Source organism: Arvicola amphibius, chromosome 6, assembly GCF_903992535.2.
Source record: "Arvicola amphibius chromosome 6, mArvAmp1.2, whole genome shotgun sequence".
NCBI classification, from domain to species: Eukaryota; Metazoa; Chordata; class Mammalia; order Rodentia; family Cricetidae; genus Arvicola; species Arvicola amphibius.
Genome location: NC_052052.2, coordinates 137,817,371 through 137,833,031, shown reverse-complemented (window position 1 = coordinate 137,833,031; position 15,661 = coordinate 137,817,371). Strand labels below are relative to the sequence as shown.

At 39.0% G+C, this 15,661-nt stretch overlaps 1 protein-coding gene and 1 pseudogene across 1 annotated transcript in view; both read left to right on the top strand.

Annotated features, from left to right (window-relative positions):
- LOC119817122 overlaps positions 1-15,661 on the top strand; it is a gene marked incomplete at its 5' end in the record, with an annotated part of 282,482 nt that overhangs the window by 240,868 nt on the left and 25,953 nt on the right. The window lies entirely within an intron of this gene.
- LOC119818190 lies at positions 10,529-10,609 on the top strand (annotated as a pseudogene).

Here is a 15,661-nt window from a genome sequence, read left to right as displayed (position 1 = left end):
ACATTTACCCTGTAAGAACTTTCCATTTGTCTTACCGGGAAGCAGAGACAGAGGGGAGGTTAGCATCTTTTTGGATTATAGAAGGGAATAATTTGGTGAAAATGATAGGAACTTAATTGGCCCCAAAAATGATGAAATATTTTATATCTTAATATGACATCTTGAGCCTATTAGAATACTTAAAATCCAAAGGCATTTAGCTTAGGATAAGAAATGTGCTTGCATATGTGTGACCATCGGATTTCTTAAAGGATGTGGAGAGGAAAGACGGGAGTGGGACTGCTTCAGTCCAAGTCCAACCCCCATACCAAGAGTCACCATGTTGCTTACAGCTTCAATAAACTTGCTTCTGTAAAAGAATTTGTTCTGCAGGCAGCAAATAAAGTTTTATTTTTCCCTAACATAAAATGGATGCCAGACAGACCACCAGCCTGCAGTTATAAACTCCTCTTCCCAACCCAGAACCCTAGGGTTTATTTGATGCTACAGGTCAGAATATTGAAAGTCACATGTGGAAATCAGATCATAAGGGCATCAACTCACACGTGTGAAAGAATTCTCCAAATGGAAAGACAGGAGCGCTCATTCTTTCTGCTTACTTTTTCGGAAGCTCTAAAGAACTATGTGGAATTTATAAAGGAACCCGTGAAGATGTAGTGTATTTGACAAAACCTTTCATAAGAACCAAATATGAGATTGCCTTAAAACACAAGCAAGGACTTAGGCAGGGGGAAATATAAATCATCATTGAATGGAAGTTGCACCAATTCCTTTTCTGTCTCTGTGACCAAATGGCCTGCTATTGACAATTAAGAGGAGGAAGGATGCACTTCACCTCGCGGCTTCAGGAGGTTCGGTGCAGCAGAGTTCATCAGCTGCTTCATTCCTACCATGGCAGGCCAAGAAACACTCATGGTGACGGTCCATAGTCAGGGATGGTACGCTCTCAGTGGTCCATGCCTAGTGACCCTCTTCTTTTTCAGTTATGTCCCTTCTCCTAAACTTTATGTTTGTGAAGGAAGGAAAAAGAAGTGGTCCCCAGATTGAAGGTTTCAGCTCTAATGGAGGACAGGAGCCATGTATTGTGGCAAAAGAGGAGGTCCAAGGGACTTCCCCTTCAAAGGATGAAACCAGTGAAGTGATTATAACAAATTTAAATGTAAACCAAATCAGATGGGTCTCTAGGAGAGATGTCTAGGAAAGAGTTAAACACAACTTCTGCAGCTGAGGGGAGAAATTCTGGGGAAATGACTTAAGTTGTAGTCATTTCAACAGAGCTGTGTTTAAATTCAAGAAGAGAACCTCAAGGGAAGACTGAGAGGTGAGAGTGTCAGAAAATCCTGAGAGGTCTTCTAAAGGCAAAGGGCTTAGATAAAGGGGCCTCCTGCTGCAATCAGAAGGCTTCCTGTGGGAAGAATTTAATATGTTTATGGTATTTATCACCATCAGGAGACAGCACAGAGATTCTGTTCAGATAGGCATCCATCAGATTGAGAAAGTGGGTGATGGAGACAGGATTTCTGGCATATAAGAAGAGATAGTGAGGCCTCTGGCAGGTTGGCCGTGCTTGAGTGGATGGCACCACATCCAAGAGTGTGTCAACAACCCAATCTTCATTCATCAGGTTATTTTAAACAAAACAAAGTAAAACTGGCACTGGGTTTTGATTTGGATGTTCACCTTTCTAGACCTGGATGGAGGGGGGATGACCTTAGACTTCCCACAGGGCAGGGAACCCTGACTGCTCTTTGGGCTGGAGAGGAAGGAGAAGGGGGAATGGGGGAGGGGGAGGGAAATAGGAGGAGGGGAGGAGGGGAGGAGGGGAGGAGGGGAGGAGGGGAGGACGGGGAGGAGGGGAGGAGGGGAGAATTTGTAATAATAATAATAATTAAAATTAAAAAAGGAAATTACAAAAAAGAAAAATACAAAAGCCCAAGAAAGCACAAAATTGAAAAAAGAACAGAGGAAATAAGACAAAAAAGCATTCTCATACAGACTGGTTTTTTTTTTTCATCAGAACTAGAACCTTGGTTTAAGGCTCCCACATTGAACACTGGAAACCAATACCTCTTATGTGTGTGTCAAAGTATGGGTTCCTGTTGTTTTGTAGTCTATGTATTTGTATCTTGGATATGTAAAAAGAGAAAAGGTCAGTAAGATGATGCTGTGTTATGTGGGATGATAGATGCCAAATGTAATTGTCTGTATGATGTTTGTTGGACTTGGATGGGACAGCTGGCTCTCTGTGGTTGTCACGAGAAGATATCCACCTCACCAGGCCAGAACAGCGAGAATGATGTTAACGGCATAAATGAAGATAGATCATTTCTCATGGACCCACTTCTTGTCTTTGTAGGGATTTTTTCTTTTTTCTTTTTTCTTTTTTTGCCTCAAGATTACATAGATGGGTGGTTTTTATAGCCACTGAACATAGCACAGCTGTAGATATGCTATGTGATAGAACAGCATCTTATGTAGAAATGGAAAGAATTAGAGAAATATTATTCTCAGAAGCTGTTTGAATGTGGCTCACCCTACCCCATGGGGCACAAAGTCATCACACAGGTTAGAGGCCCCCCAGTCACTTTCAACTATGGAATAGTCTCGCAATTGCATGTTTTCTTTCTTCTTTTTTTGAATGTTTTTTTTTTTTTGCCAGATGCAAGAAATAATGAAAAAGTTGGCCTCTACCTCCTTTTTATTTTCTGTAGCTCTTCTCCCTGCACCCAGGCCTACTTAACATGCTGTGTTTGGAAGACGAACTCCTAATATTTCAGTTGATAGCAGCAGAGTCTCTAAAACCCGGTTTTCCTTGTGATCTGCTAATTTCTAAAATGATAGAATTTTACAGTCATTCATAAGGAGACCCCAGGAGCCTGAAACAATATTGAAATGAAGCTTAGTGTGAAGCCATGATGTGCTTTGTCGCCCACCCCTCTGCCTTTATGCCTGTTTTCCGAGTGATAACGCAACCAACAAAGCTCACAGATACACTGGAGTGCATCGCTCTGCCTACACCTAGGGGTGAGAAGCCCTGTAAATCTTGGCTCTGCCACTGCTTAGAGATGATTAAAATGCTCTGGCTTGTCCTGGTGCTCAGTGACTTCCTGCATTTCCACTGTTCTTGCCAAGTACCAGCAGCCACCGACAGGGCTCCCTGGCCAGCCTCCGCCAAGTGAAATGTTTTGAAATTAAAAATCTGAAGGAATGGTGCAAAGAGTGCTTGATCAGGTGGTGTCCCCTCAGGAAGCTACTTAATGGGAGGCCAAGGGGACCTCAGCACCCCCTCCCTGTGATGGCTCTGACACAGAACTTGAATTTAAAGGAACAGGCCTGCCCTCCTAAGTTAGTACAAATGTACTAGAGGCCTCGATGGAAGACCTTTGCTTCTTGACATATTAATTTTCAAGGGTATATATCAAATTTCTAGATGAAATATATCCTACTCTAGGAAAATCTGAAGACACTCACAAAAGGGAAAAACGTCAAAACAACCCAAAGCCCATTAAAATTCAGATAGTATATAGATATGCATGTAAGTCTATAGAGAAGCAATATAGAGAATAAGAAATACATCAATATATTTCAACGTGCTTAGAATATTTTATAGGATAGTTATTAAAAGTCTATGACACTACGATCATATTTGTGTTCAAGTCCACTACATGGAAATACTAATTTATAGACTGTAACTGGTGCTTAAATACTTAGGCTGATTACATAATTGGCCTTTCTTCCTTCTCTCTCCCTCCCTTCCTTCTTCCCTCCCTCTCTTCCTTTCTATCTCTGTGTGTGCCTGCATTCCAGCTCAGGGTTTCCCACATGCCATAAGCTCTTTACCATTAAGTTGCTGTATAAACCTTACAATGGACAATTTTTCACATAAATCTTGGTCCATATATATGGTGATTTTCTTGTATTCATTTTCTAGAAATTTAATAACCGAGTCAAAACATACGATATTTATCAGTTTATTTTTGAGACGGGGTCTTTCTTATGATGTGGACTGGGCTGACTTTCAACTGGCAGCAATCTCCCTGCTTCAGACATAAGCCACCACATCCAGCTAACATGCAGCCTCTTAGAAGATCCACTACCTCACAACACTGTAGAAATGCTGGGGTTGGCATTGCCCCTGTGGAGTAAGGAGGCCCATTTTCAGCCTCGTCATTTCCTACACTGAGGAGCCTTTCGTAAAAAGATTTGATGATTTTAGACAGGTGTTCATATTCCGTGATTCTTTGATTGATGATGGATTTGAATTTATACCACACATATAGTACCTATTTGCATTTCCTCCCAATTATTGGTTTTGGTCAATGGCCATTATTTCTAATATAAGTGACTTTCTTTTTCTCAAAGTATATTACTACAGCAATATTACATTTATTTTCCTGTAATGTTTATTACAAGCATATTTCTAGTTGTCACTAGCCTTCAAGCAATTATTAAAATCTGAACTCTGAACAACTATGGATCACTACCCCAGGTCTGCACAACAATGGGCCCATCTCCAGCTGGAAAAGGATGGAGGAGAGATTCAAAGGGCCCTTCTATTCACTGCCGAACTAGTTCCTAGACATAGATTTAGAGAAGGGAGATCATTGCCTTCAGTTGTGTCTGTTCTTATGACCCGCACCTAATCGTAGCTTCCGAGGTCAGACGAGATAGGGCAGTCAAACCCCACCTAATCATTTGGCCATACACATGGCCCTGATTACGTACAATGGGTCATAAAAGGCAACCCAAAGTCATGAACATGAGAAAGGTACAAGTAGGAAAGGTGGTGGTTAGTAAGACAAAGTAAGAGCTAGTGAGGGTAAGAGGGAGATCAAAGTGAGTGGGGAGACAGTCACCAGAATGCATTATAAACATGCATGAAACTGTCATTATTTAAAAAGCTAGCATAATCCTAAAATTCAAGATAAGCATAGATTAAAAATGGAAAGAAAATAAATAATAGCTTGATGTGGAAACATATCTTGCTTTAAGGTTTATTTTCATTTTTAATTATATGTATTACACATCCGAGGTTAGGTGTGTGCCCATGAGTGCAGGATCTTGTCAAAGTCACAGGCGTGGGGCCTCCTGGAGCTAGAGTTTTAGGTGGCTGTGAGCCTCCCTGTATAGCTGCTGGAAATGGAACTGAAATTCGCTGCAAAAACAATAAGAGCTTGTAACTGCTGAGCTATCTCTCTAGCCCTGCCACTCAAGTCTTCACCCAGGGCTCCAAAATCAGGTTTTATTGTTCAGTTGCACTAGATGAATAAAATGCCATTCAAAAAGTTAGTTGAAACTCATTTTTCCTCTTTAAGATTGCACACTTTGTAGTGGCCATTAAAACAAAACACAAATAATCATATCTCCCAGGTTCAGGCAATGTTTATTATCCACACGACAGAGAAAGCCAAAAGAAAGATTGTTGAGGAAATTCAAGCTCAGGTATCCCAGGGCACAGCGGTATCTGAGCAATGCTCATCCTCATCAATAAGTGGACAGAAATCCAGGTGTGATATTTAGCAATCAATAAAGTTTCTACTCCTGTCTTTCTCCCAGATGTCATTGCAGCTACTGTGACTTCTTCAAGGTTGCATTGATCACACAGTTGATCTTGCTGGAAGCTGTGTTTTGAATGTGCAATTTTGGCTCACTAATGAAGATGCTTCTGTAGGTCATGGAGAGAGGCCAATGAACCTACAATACCACTAACAAGACATCACAGAATTGTGAACCTGCTTGACTTTTGAAAAATCATTGGAAGTACCAAAAATCCTCGAGAGTGAACCTGGCTAATGGAAACAGTGTTCTGTCTGCCTCTGCAGTAAATACCTTGGAGGATAGAGAGACATATAAAACATGCAGTAAAGGAGCTCACTAACCAGGAGTTAAGACAAAAATTAAACACATAAAGCAATCACAGAGCAAAGGATAACAGTTACAATTAACTGCAATTGTTTCCTATGGTTCAAAAGTATAGATAAAATCCTCAAGGAAATATGTATGCCCATGTGAAATGGGACATTTCTACATATCAAAAAGTTCAGAAGTGACCTCACCTTTCAAGATTTTCTTTATATCACAGAATGTATTTACTTCCAAATGAATCAATTTTACTGTCACCCTAGGAACTGTTGGAAGAAAACAGTCCTTAGAATTTGGCCCAATAAAGAGTGCACTGATAAATTTTTCTTGCCCTTTGGCACAGTCATTGCTGGTATCATATGTGATCAATGGGTCTCATAAGAATGTGCTCAGGGTTGGTTTCTTCTGCACTGGCATATGCACAGCCTGGACATGAGGAGATGACCGCTTTACTTAACACCAGACATCTAGACATCATGTTTTTTTGTCTCTGTTTCTCTGTCTCCCTCTCTCTGTCTCTGTCTTTTTCCTTCTCCATATTTGGAAACAAACTCAAAATTCTAGTACTAAAGTACAGTTTCAGAATTACTCGGGCTGACCTTGAATTGACTCTGTAGTTAAGACTGATAGACCTCAGGATGCTCCTGCCTCAGACTCTGAAGTAGCAGAGATTACAGGTTGTGCCGCTAGACCTACAATAATATGAATTTTCATGAATTTGCTCTTGCTCATGCAACATGGTTTATGAATATGTCTGGAGTATAATAAAGTGTTCAATAAATAGCATTTCATTTAGACGATGATATAAAATAAATAACATCTGGTTATTTCCAATATTGTTTTCAAAGGGAGGCATATCGTAATGTAATAGAAACAAGGGTAGTTGATAAAAACACAGCAACTTGAGTTTTAGAAAGATGTAGGGATGGAAAGTTGGCAATAAAGAGAAATATTAACCATTGTGAGCTTAAAAGTTGTAGAATCCCAAGCTTTACATCAAAATGGCATACAGATCTATAGTAGCTTATCATTTAGTTACTAAAACCCCCAGAGGTGTACTTGCACTCCTTCCTGGTTAGGTTATGGGCTATGCAGGAGAGAAATCAACAATGAGTTGAAGGAGCCTCTGTTACTGAGACTCATGCTTGAGAGTTGGTTGGAAAGTGTAGCTTCAGGTTTTATCTGTCTGCCTTCCTGGCAGGATGGGTGGTGTGTGAAGCTTGAGCTCAGCGAGCCCATCGGCAAATCAATCACACAAGCTCCAGAAAATAGAAGCCAGCTTGGTAAGTTTAAGTTTATTAAAAGCTTGATGGCAAGAAAGAATTTATGATTTCCACCCTTTCTATTGGGGGAGGGGGGATGGCTAACATATCCAGTGGCAAAATGAATGTATGGATTCTTGTTCTGTTAAATATTTGTCAAGATAGCAAATGCGGAGACAAACAGTAACTTTGAAAAAATTGGAGGAAGGAAAAGAGAGAAATCTGATACAGTTCTTGCTTTGAGGCAGTTGTGTACAAGAGGGGATAAGTTTTGGACCTTTTGGTTTATTAGCCTCAGTGAATGTGTGGTGGGTGGGTGTAAGTGACCCACAATCCACTAAACTTGTGGATTTCTTTGATACATAGAATAATTGCTTCCCACTGAACAGATATAATTTGGGTATGAAAACTAGAGGGGATAGTTCAGAATGGAGGACAAAGACCTTTCCCTGGAAACACGTTGTCAGGGCATCTCCCAGAACACCCTTAGAACAGTGACGTGTCTAGTCCTTGAATAGTTTATGTGTGGCTTGACTGAATTAGTGTTTACAGGGTTATTCATTGTTGTTCCTTCTTGAATGTTAAAGGCAGATAAAAATTAAGTCTATCAAGTGTAGAAGTCAAGTGACTCCTATTCTGAGCTCTCTAAAATGAACTCCACATGAATTGACCTGCAATAATCAGATTTAGGGTCACTGGGCAATATATATTAGATCCTGGAATATAGGCTAGGCCAGCTGAGCCATTCTGAAGTGGCAGGAACATGGTGGAATAAACCCCTAAGCAAAGGCCTCTGCAACACAGAGTTGCTGAACTGTCAGGGTTTTTTTTTTTTTTTCCTTTGGATTTTTTTTTTTTATTCTGTAGCTTCAGGCACCCGCGAAGCTGGAGATTTGCGAGGAATAGCCACCCATATGATTTTTCCATAATGAGGTTGTTAAAAGAAAAATGGCTAGATTTTGTTGCAGGTATTTTCATGGGGTGCTAAATTGGAGGATTAGTTGCAAACAGCAGTCCTGATAAAGTCTGCTGTCCATCTTGAGGTGGGCTCTTTCATTAAATGACACATTAAATAACCTATTAGATCCCCCCACCCATGGTAATTCAAATGCACCTGTCAACTTGATAAAGTACTTGCCTGGAGGGAAGCGCTGTTTACATTTTCACCCCATTCTTCAGAAAAAGTGAGATTCTAATTATTTCCCCACTGTAAATTAACGCTGCCTGTGATGGTTCGCATATCTCCATATTGTTCCATCTTTGGGAAAGTTAAATAATAGAACTGATTCATCATCTATTATGCCAGCGTGTGTTTTATGACAGCCTCTTCCCTGTGCTCGACACATCTCCTCTCGCTCAAAGGTTCATTTATTTCTCGGGCTTGTGTGCTCTCTGCAACTTTCTGGTGCTTAATCTTTGAGAAGTCCCTATGGGTGATCAACTGGTCCCCAAACTTTGAACCACCTCTCTGATCTGCCTTGTTCTTTCATTCATTTGAAGATGCATGCCCATTGTTCTGTGGTCATTAACCTGTTCTCAAAGGACACCACTTTACTTTTGTAATATTAGTAATTATTAGCGTCTTCCTGGAATGTTTTGCTTCTGATGTTTGAGGGTATAAAATTTGATTCTCTTTACAATTTTAGCCTTTGAGACACTCAGTTAATATTTTTAGAGTAATTCACCCTTTCCCTTGTTATTTTATGGTTACCCTATGAAAAGAGTTAATTTCTCACTTTCCTGGTTACTATTTGTGATAATAACTACACTAAATTATGCTCCTTAAAGTAGACTCTAGGACTTAGTACAAGCATTTCTCCTTCAAGCATTCTTCAGATCATCCCGCACACACCTTAGTCAACACCATGGGTTTGGGGGAAAGTGTTTTTTGATGTGTGTGTGTTGGGGGGGGGGATGTAGGGATACATAGTCCATATAAACTCTTGTAACAGCCTGATAAGTTACCTTGATGATGATAATAATTTTAACCTCAAATCCAGAATTTTCTATCATTTCCTATACAAGACAGTCACTTATTTGTCAGTGGAAACTAGATAACCTTGGAAACTAAAAGATGAACGGAAGAACCAAAGAATGAAAAAAGTAGAATTACAGTTGTCAAAGTGACAGACATTTTGAGATAGCTGCAGGTTGTGGTGTCTCCCATGTCCCCCTGTGGTCTCTCAGTGTTTGCTTGAAGTATCTCTAGGACATGAAACTGATCCCTCAGTGCTTATCTTCCTGAGTTGCAGTTCTCCAGCCACTTTGCAGCTTTACTTTCTCTCACTGGCCATTCTTCCATCAAGTAAGTTCCTGCCATAGCCTCAAGAAACCATTGGCCAATATATGTTATCAAGAACATTAGCCAACTGAAACTGGATGTTTTTCAGTATGTACATATTTTAGAAACATGCAACTATCTTTCTGTTGAGTTAGTTTAGCCAAAGTTAAATGAATGACAATACCTTTTAGATATGAACACAATACCTTTTAGATATAAACACAGCAATTTCACTACTTTTAACTCATTAGTTTTGAGATCAAAGTTTTCATAATGAAATTATGCCTTTCAGGGCTCTAATCTTTGCATCAATCAATCCAAGGCTACTTAGTGCATTTTATAGTTTTCATTTTATTTATGAGCTTTTGGTTCTATCTCAAAATTGTATGTGTTACAGTGAACACTGGAGTAGAAGTTTCATCTCCCTCTCCTGTCTCTGTTCTTGCCAAGGAATTAGAGAATTCTAGTTGATATGTAAGAACAAAATGGAATTGATAGAAAATCTTAAAATTAAACAATAATATAACAGGAGGGCTGCTTGTCATCCCGGCCCCCCAGCTAGCTTACACCCAAAATAATCACACAGAAACTGTATTCATTAAATTACTGCTTGGCTCATTATCTCTAGCCTCTTATTGGCTAACTCTCACATCTTGATTTAACCCATTTCTATTAATCTGTATCACCACATGGCAGTGGCCTACTGGGAAAGAGTCGGCACTTCTGTCTCTGGCGGCTCTATGGTGGCTCTCTGATTCTGCTTTCTTACTCCCAGAATTCAGTTGTGTCTTCTCCGCCTACCTAAGTTCTGCCCTATCAGGCCAAGCAGTTTCTTTATTGATTAACCAATGAAAGCAACACATAAACAGAAAGACCTCCTACACCACAATAAACTGTTGTGTGTGTATGGGCCAAGATACTCATGGGGAAAAAAATGAAGTTATAAGTTTGACAACAATGGCAGCAGTTTATTGCTGAAAAGTTGTACCTGCTTTCAGAGTCTTTCATTTGATGTTGTGTGAAGTTCAGATTAAGCATTTAATTATTCAACAATATAGGAACTTGAGTGTGTGTGTGTGTGTGTGTGTGTGTGTGTGTGTGTGTGGTATGACAGGGGTGGATGGGGACTATACTTTCAGGGACCATTTCTATAGTTTGTTACTAGTGCACATTTGAAAACAGGAAAATTCTTAGAAATCCTGGAGTCAGATATTTCATTTATGCCTGTTCTGTTCTTTTTTTTTTTTTTTTTTTTGGTTTTTCGAGACAGGGTTTCCCTGTAGTTTCTAGAGCCTGTTCTGGAACTAGCTCTTGTAGACCAGGCTGGCCTCAAACTCAGAGATCCGCCTGCCTCTGCCTCTCGAGTGCTAGGATTAAAGGCGTGCGCCACCACCGCCCCGCCCTACGCCTGTTCTTGAAATGATAAAAATCTACCTAAGGCAGTCAGAGAGATGGTTCAGTGATTAAGAACACTTGCTGTATTTCCAGAGGACTCAAGTTCAATTCCCAGCAACCCTGTCCTGCAATTTACAAACTTGAAACTCTAGCTCCAGAGGATCTGACACCCTCTACTGGCCTCCACAAAGACTGCACTCATATGTACATATGCAAGAACACATGCATATACATGATTAAAATTAAAAAAAAAAACCTTTAAAATATAGACCTAGAACTCTATTTGCTGAATAAGACTGAGTTCAGAGTTACAAAATTATAGTGAACTGGAAATGTATGTCATTGTGGGAACAGTGTTTTAGTAATGCAAGAACTGTTGGTGTAATGTGTCTTTAGAGACTTTATCATGTTTAGTCAAACATCGATGATTATACTGTGACTACCACAGTCAGCTCAGATTTTGAGTTGATCTGTTCCATTTTCATGTAGCCTCTGATTTTTGTTTTGACTTTGTTTCTGATGAAGACTCAGATCCATTAGATGTGGCTTTACTCTAGTTGGCTTTTTCCCTTTTTCTCTGTTCTTCGGATTAGACATTTCTTTTTTATGTTATATTTATTTTTAAAGGGGGGCATGATTAAATGTGGACTCAGTACACCCATGGGAATAGAGAGTCCATTCTGTCCATCAAACTCAATTAGTCAAGCTTGGCACCACACACCTCTATCCACTGAGTTGTTACATAGCCCACTTCTCCATTTGCTTTCTTATTTTTTCTTCTTCAGATTAGATAATTAATTTTTATTTATTTTTATCTGTTGTTTCTTTCTTCCAGTATCTACAGTTTGTTTTTCACAACAATGAAACTGCTTTTTACATTACTGTAATTTTTATTTGTAGGAAGACTTCTGCCTGGATATCTCTGTAGTATTTTCTTCCTGATAATGTCTGTCATAGTTCTCCACATGAGGGACATATATCAGTCATTTGGTTGTACTTCTTTAAACTTAAGCCTAATAAGGAGAGTAAAATCTTTAAAAACAGAATTTCATTTAAGCACCTAGGGAAATTTATTCTTTTTTTAAAATTTCTATTTATTTTCTATTTATTTCTTTTTACTTATTTAGTGTGTGTGTGTTCATGTGGTGTATGGTGATGAATGGGGTTGACATTCTGTATATGTGGAGGTCAGAGAACAATGCCATCAAGTTAGTACTAGTCTTCAACTTGTCAAGAATTTAGACAAATTCAAGTCCACAGCTTGTATTCAAGTGATTTTTTTAGCTTCTCACCAGCCCCTATATAATTTCTGTTCTCTGGCTTTAGTGCATGCATCATCTACTGACTTTTATAAATTGATTTCTTTCTTGATTCCACATTTTCCTGTTTTAGTTTTTAATAATTTTTTGCATACATCATACTTTCTTCTTGCTTCAGGTAATGAAATTGCAAAAGAAGGAATTATCACTATACATAACAGAATTATATATAGAAAATTCTAAAGACTCTGCTCAAGATTATTACAGCTAGTAAATTATTAAGGAACATAATGGGATAAATTATCAACATACAAAAACCAATAGTAGTTTTATTTATGAAGTATCCTGGAAGGAAATCATAAAAGCAAACTCATTTGCCATAGCATTTATAAAAAAATAATTAGTGATAAGCTTAACCAAGAAAGTGAAAGATATGTTGGCTAAAACTACTAAATAATAGTGAAAGATATAGAATAAAATAATAATAATAGTTTGAAAGATAGCTACAATATACAGACTACCCTAGGCAATCTACAGATTCAATGCAATCTCCATCAAAATTTCAATGGACATTTGTACAAAAAAAGTGGAAAGGATGAAATTTATATGAATCCTCAAATATTCCCCTATGGCCAAACACGAAAGTAAAACAGCAAAATTGTCTGATTTCAACCTATACAGCAAAGTCACAGTGATCAGTGCTGACATAGAAATGACACAGAGCAATGGAACAAATGGAGGGCATAGAAATAGGTGGGCACGTGTGTGGTCTTCAGCAGAAAGGGAAGAACGTATATCACGGACAACTGAGTCTCTTCCACAACTTGTGTTGGAAACTGGAAACTCACATTTAGAAAAATGAAGTTAAACCTTGGTCTGATAGTGTATTTAAAAACAAACAAACATCAACTCGAAGAGAATCAAGCACCTAAACATTTTACGATCCAGCTTACTTGTAACCACTTCGCATCGAGTATATGCACTGCACATTATATGTTATGTGTCATGCACGCACACACAATTTTTAATTGGTCAATTATGTTTCAATAAAGCTGAATAAATTTCTGTCAAAAATGAAAGTTTAAAATTGCAAATAATGAAAAAGAATATTAAAACAAAAAAGGACCCAAAAGATTATGCTCTGTAGAGGTTTGTTGTTGTTTTTCTTTTTCATTGTTCTGAAGTTTCTTGATAGTCGAAGCATTGCTCTGGAGAAATTTCTGAATCCTCTTTAGTTCTGACAGGAGGTTGCACACACATCAGGTATTAGTGGTAGGTGTTATTTGGGCTGAGCTGCCAAAAGATTTCTAAGGAGGTCAATTGGCATCATCTTGTTGATATTATGTGTGTGTGTCTAATATGCATACATGTAGGTGATATTTAGGTATATACCATACATATTTATATTTAATAACACACTAACATATCTTTTAGGCCAAGAGGATGTCAAAGAAACTATTTAACTAAAGTTCTTCATTATGGTGACGATGAAACAGAGACCCAGAATTTTCTAGTGACAGATACAGGTTATAATATAGACTTTCTGTTTCCCAGGACATCATTTCTTCTAGGACCACACAGTCAAAAGTTTATTCTTTAGAGCCATGTTGCCCTAAATGATTTCTTCCCATAGCCCAACCTTGTCAACACAAGGGAAAGATACATGATTCAAAAATAAATAAATATGTCCCTTTGTTCTGTTTAAATGAGGACTTCAGGAATATTTTTCTATCCCAACCAGGTTGGTTTTAAACGTATTTTAAAAGGATAGTAAAGAACATTGAGAAGCCTGAATACCAGTGGTGAGGGAGTCTGGTGGTCACATTTTGGCTTCCCTGTTTGTCAGCTCTCGGTAACTCCAGTTCCAGATGATCTAATACTCTTTTCTGGTTCGTGTGGATACCAGGCTTGTCATGGTGCATGTACATACATACAGGCAAGACATACACACACACACACACACACACACACACACACACACATTTAAAATCAGGATTTTTTGGTTTGTTTTAGTTGTGGGACTGTTTAATGACACAGTCGATTGTCTCAGAACGCACTGTGGCTTCAGAAGTTTTATGTGCGTGTGAAAGGCTGTTATTCCAGGAGAGTCATGCCATGGCAGTCTCTGACTGGGGGGGGGGGTGGGTGGGGTGAGGCGGTGAAAGAGTGGCTGAGAAGAACTCCCTGGATTAGGAAATGAGGAGTTCAGACTTGACTGTCGGGTGTCGGCAGAGAATTCACTTCACTGACACTGTCGGGGGAAATGGGAGACACTGATTAGTTGTATAGAGATGCATATATATTCATATGCATATGAATATTTACATATATTCGTGTGTATATATAATATGTATAAAAAACAATTTGTAGTTGGCAAAGAGTAACATGGATTTCAGAAGCATCAATGATAAGCATGATAAAAACCAAATAATACAAAACAAAGACCCAGGTGTCCTTTAATATTGAGTCCTTTTAATTTGTTAAATTCATTTATTTACTCCTTTAATCAATGCTTACTTAGTGTCTCTCACTAGCCAGTCGCCATGGCTTTGCCTTGTGAAGCTTGCGTCTGTGTACAGAAGGACAGAAAAGAGCAAAGCAAACAAAAAATGCTCAGGGTGTTTGGTGTTAATTTATCTCGGTAAGTATGATTCCAAACACAAGGTAGAGCAAATGTCTGATGGGCTGGAGCTGTTGCCTTCGGGTGGTGGATCTCACTAATAGGCGACATTTGTAACAATCCTGATGGAGGGAGGGGTACAAGCCATGTACATGTCTAGGGAACACTCACCAACACCTATTACAAAGCTCGTGTTGGCACATGTTCAGTGGGTGATATGAGCCCACCATGATCACCAGTTCTCTCTAGATATGTAGTCAATTTATACTACTTGAGTTGGATTCACAGGAAGGCACAGTAGCACAGTATAAACGCTCTATTCTTCACTCATGTGGCTTTGTTCATTTCCGATGATTCTGGAACTAATTAAGGTGTGCTTTAATCTTGGAAGTTGAATAAAATACACACACGTAGACCCACAATCTCTTCACTTGTGTTATTTTGACCATGTTCTACCATTGCTCAGAAGTCAATTCAAAGAATGTGCTAAGAATCCAGTATTGTGAGCATTGACAACAGGCCACCTTTTGAGATAAAAGTTTCCCAGAGAGAAAGGATTTCCTTTTACAGTGTCATAGATTACAAAACAGTAGGTGGCAGCTTCAAGTCTTCCTTGAATCTGGGTTTCATGTTGCCCAGCTGGCTTCCAAATGCTGGACTCATGGGACCCTCCTGGCTCTGCTTCCGAGTACCTGAGATTATAGGTTTGCATGATCTCATCCGCTTGAAATATACTTTAAAGCTTAAAGGGCAGTGTTCTTCGTATCAGCTGATAGCGCAAGCTCTTCCTAACAATGACATAGGGACATGTTTATAGGTTTGAGTCACACTTGGATCAGGTCCCTGGAGCTAGATTTCAAGTTTAACACCAAAAAGAAAAATAATAGATTGGTCAACTTTGCTTCCTTCAGATCACGTGGCTTCCACAATTGGGTGTCTAAACTATTTCATTGCTGTCCCTTAGTTCTGTTACCCTAGAAAG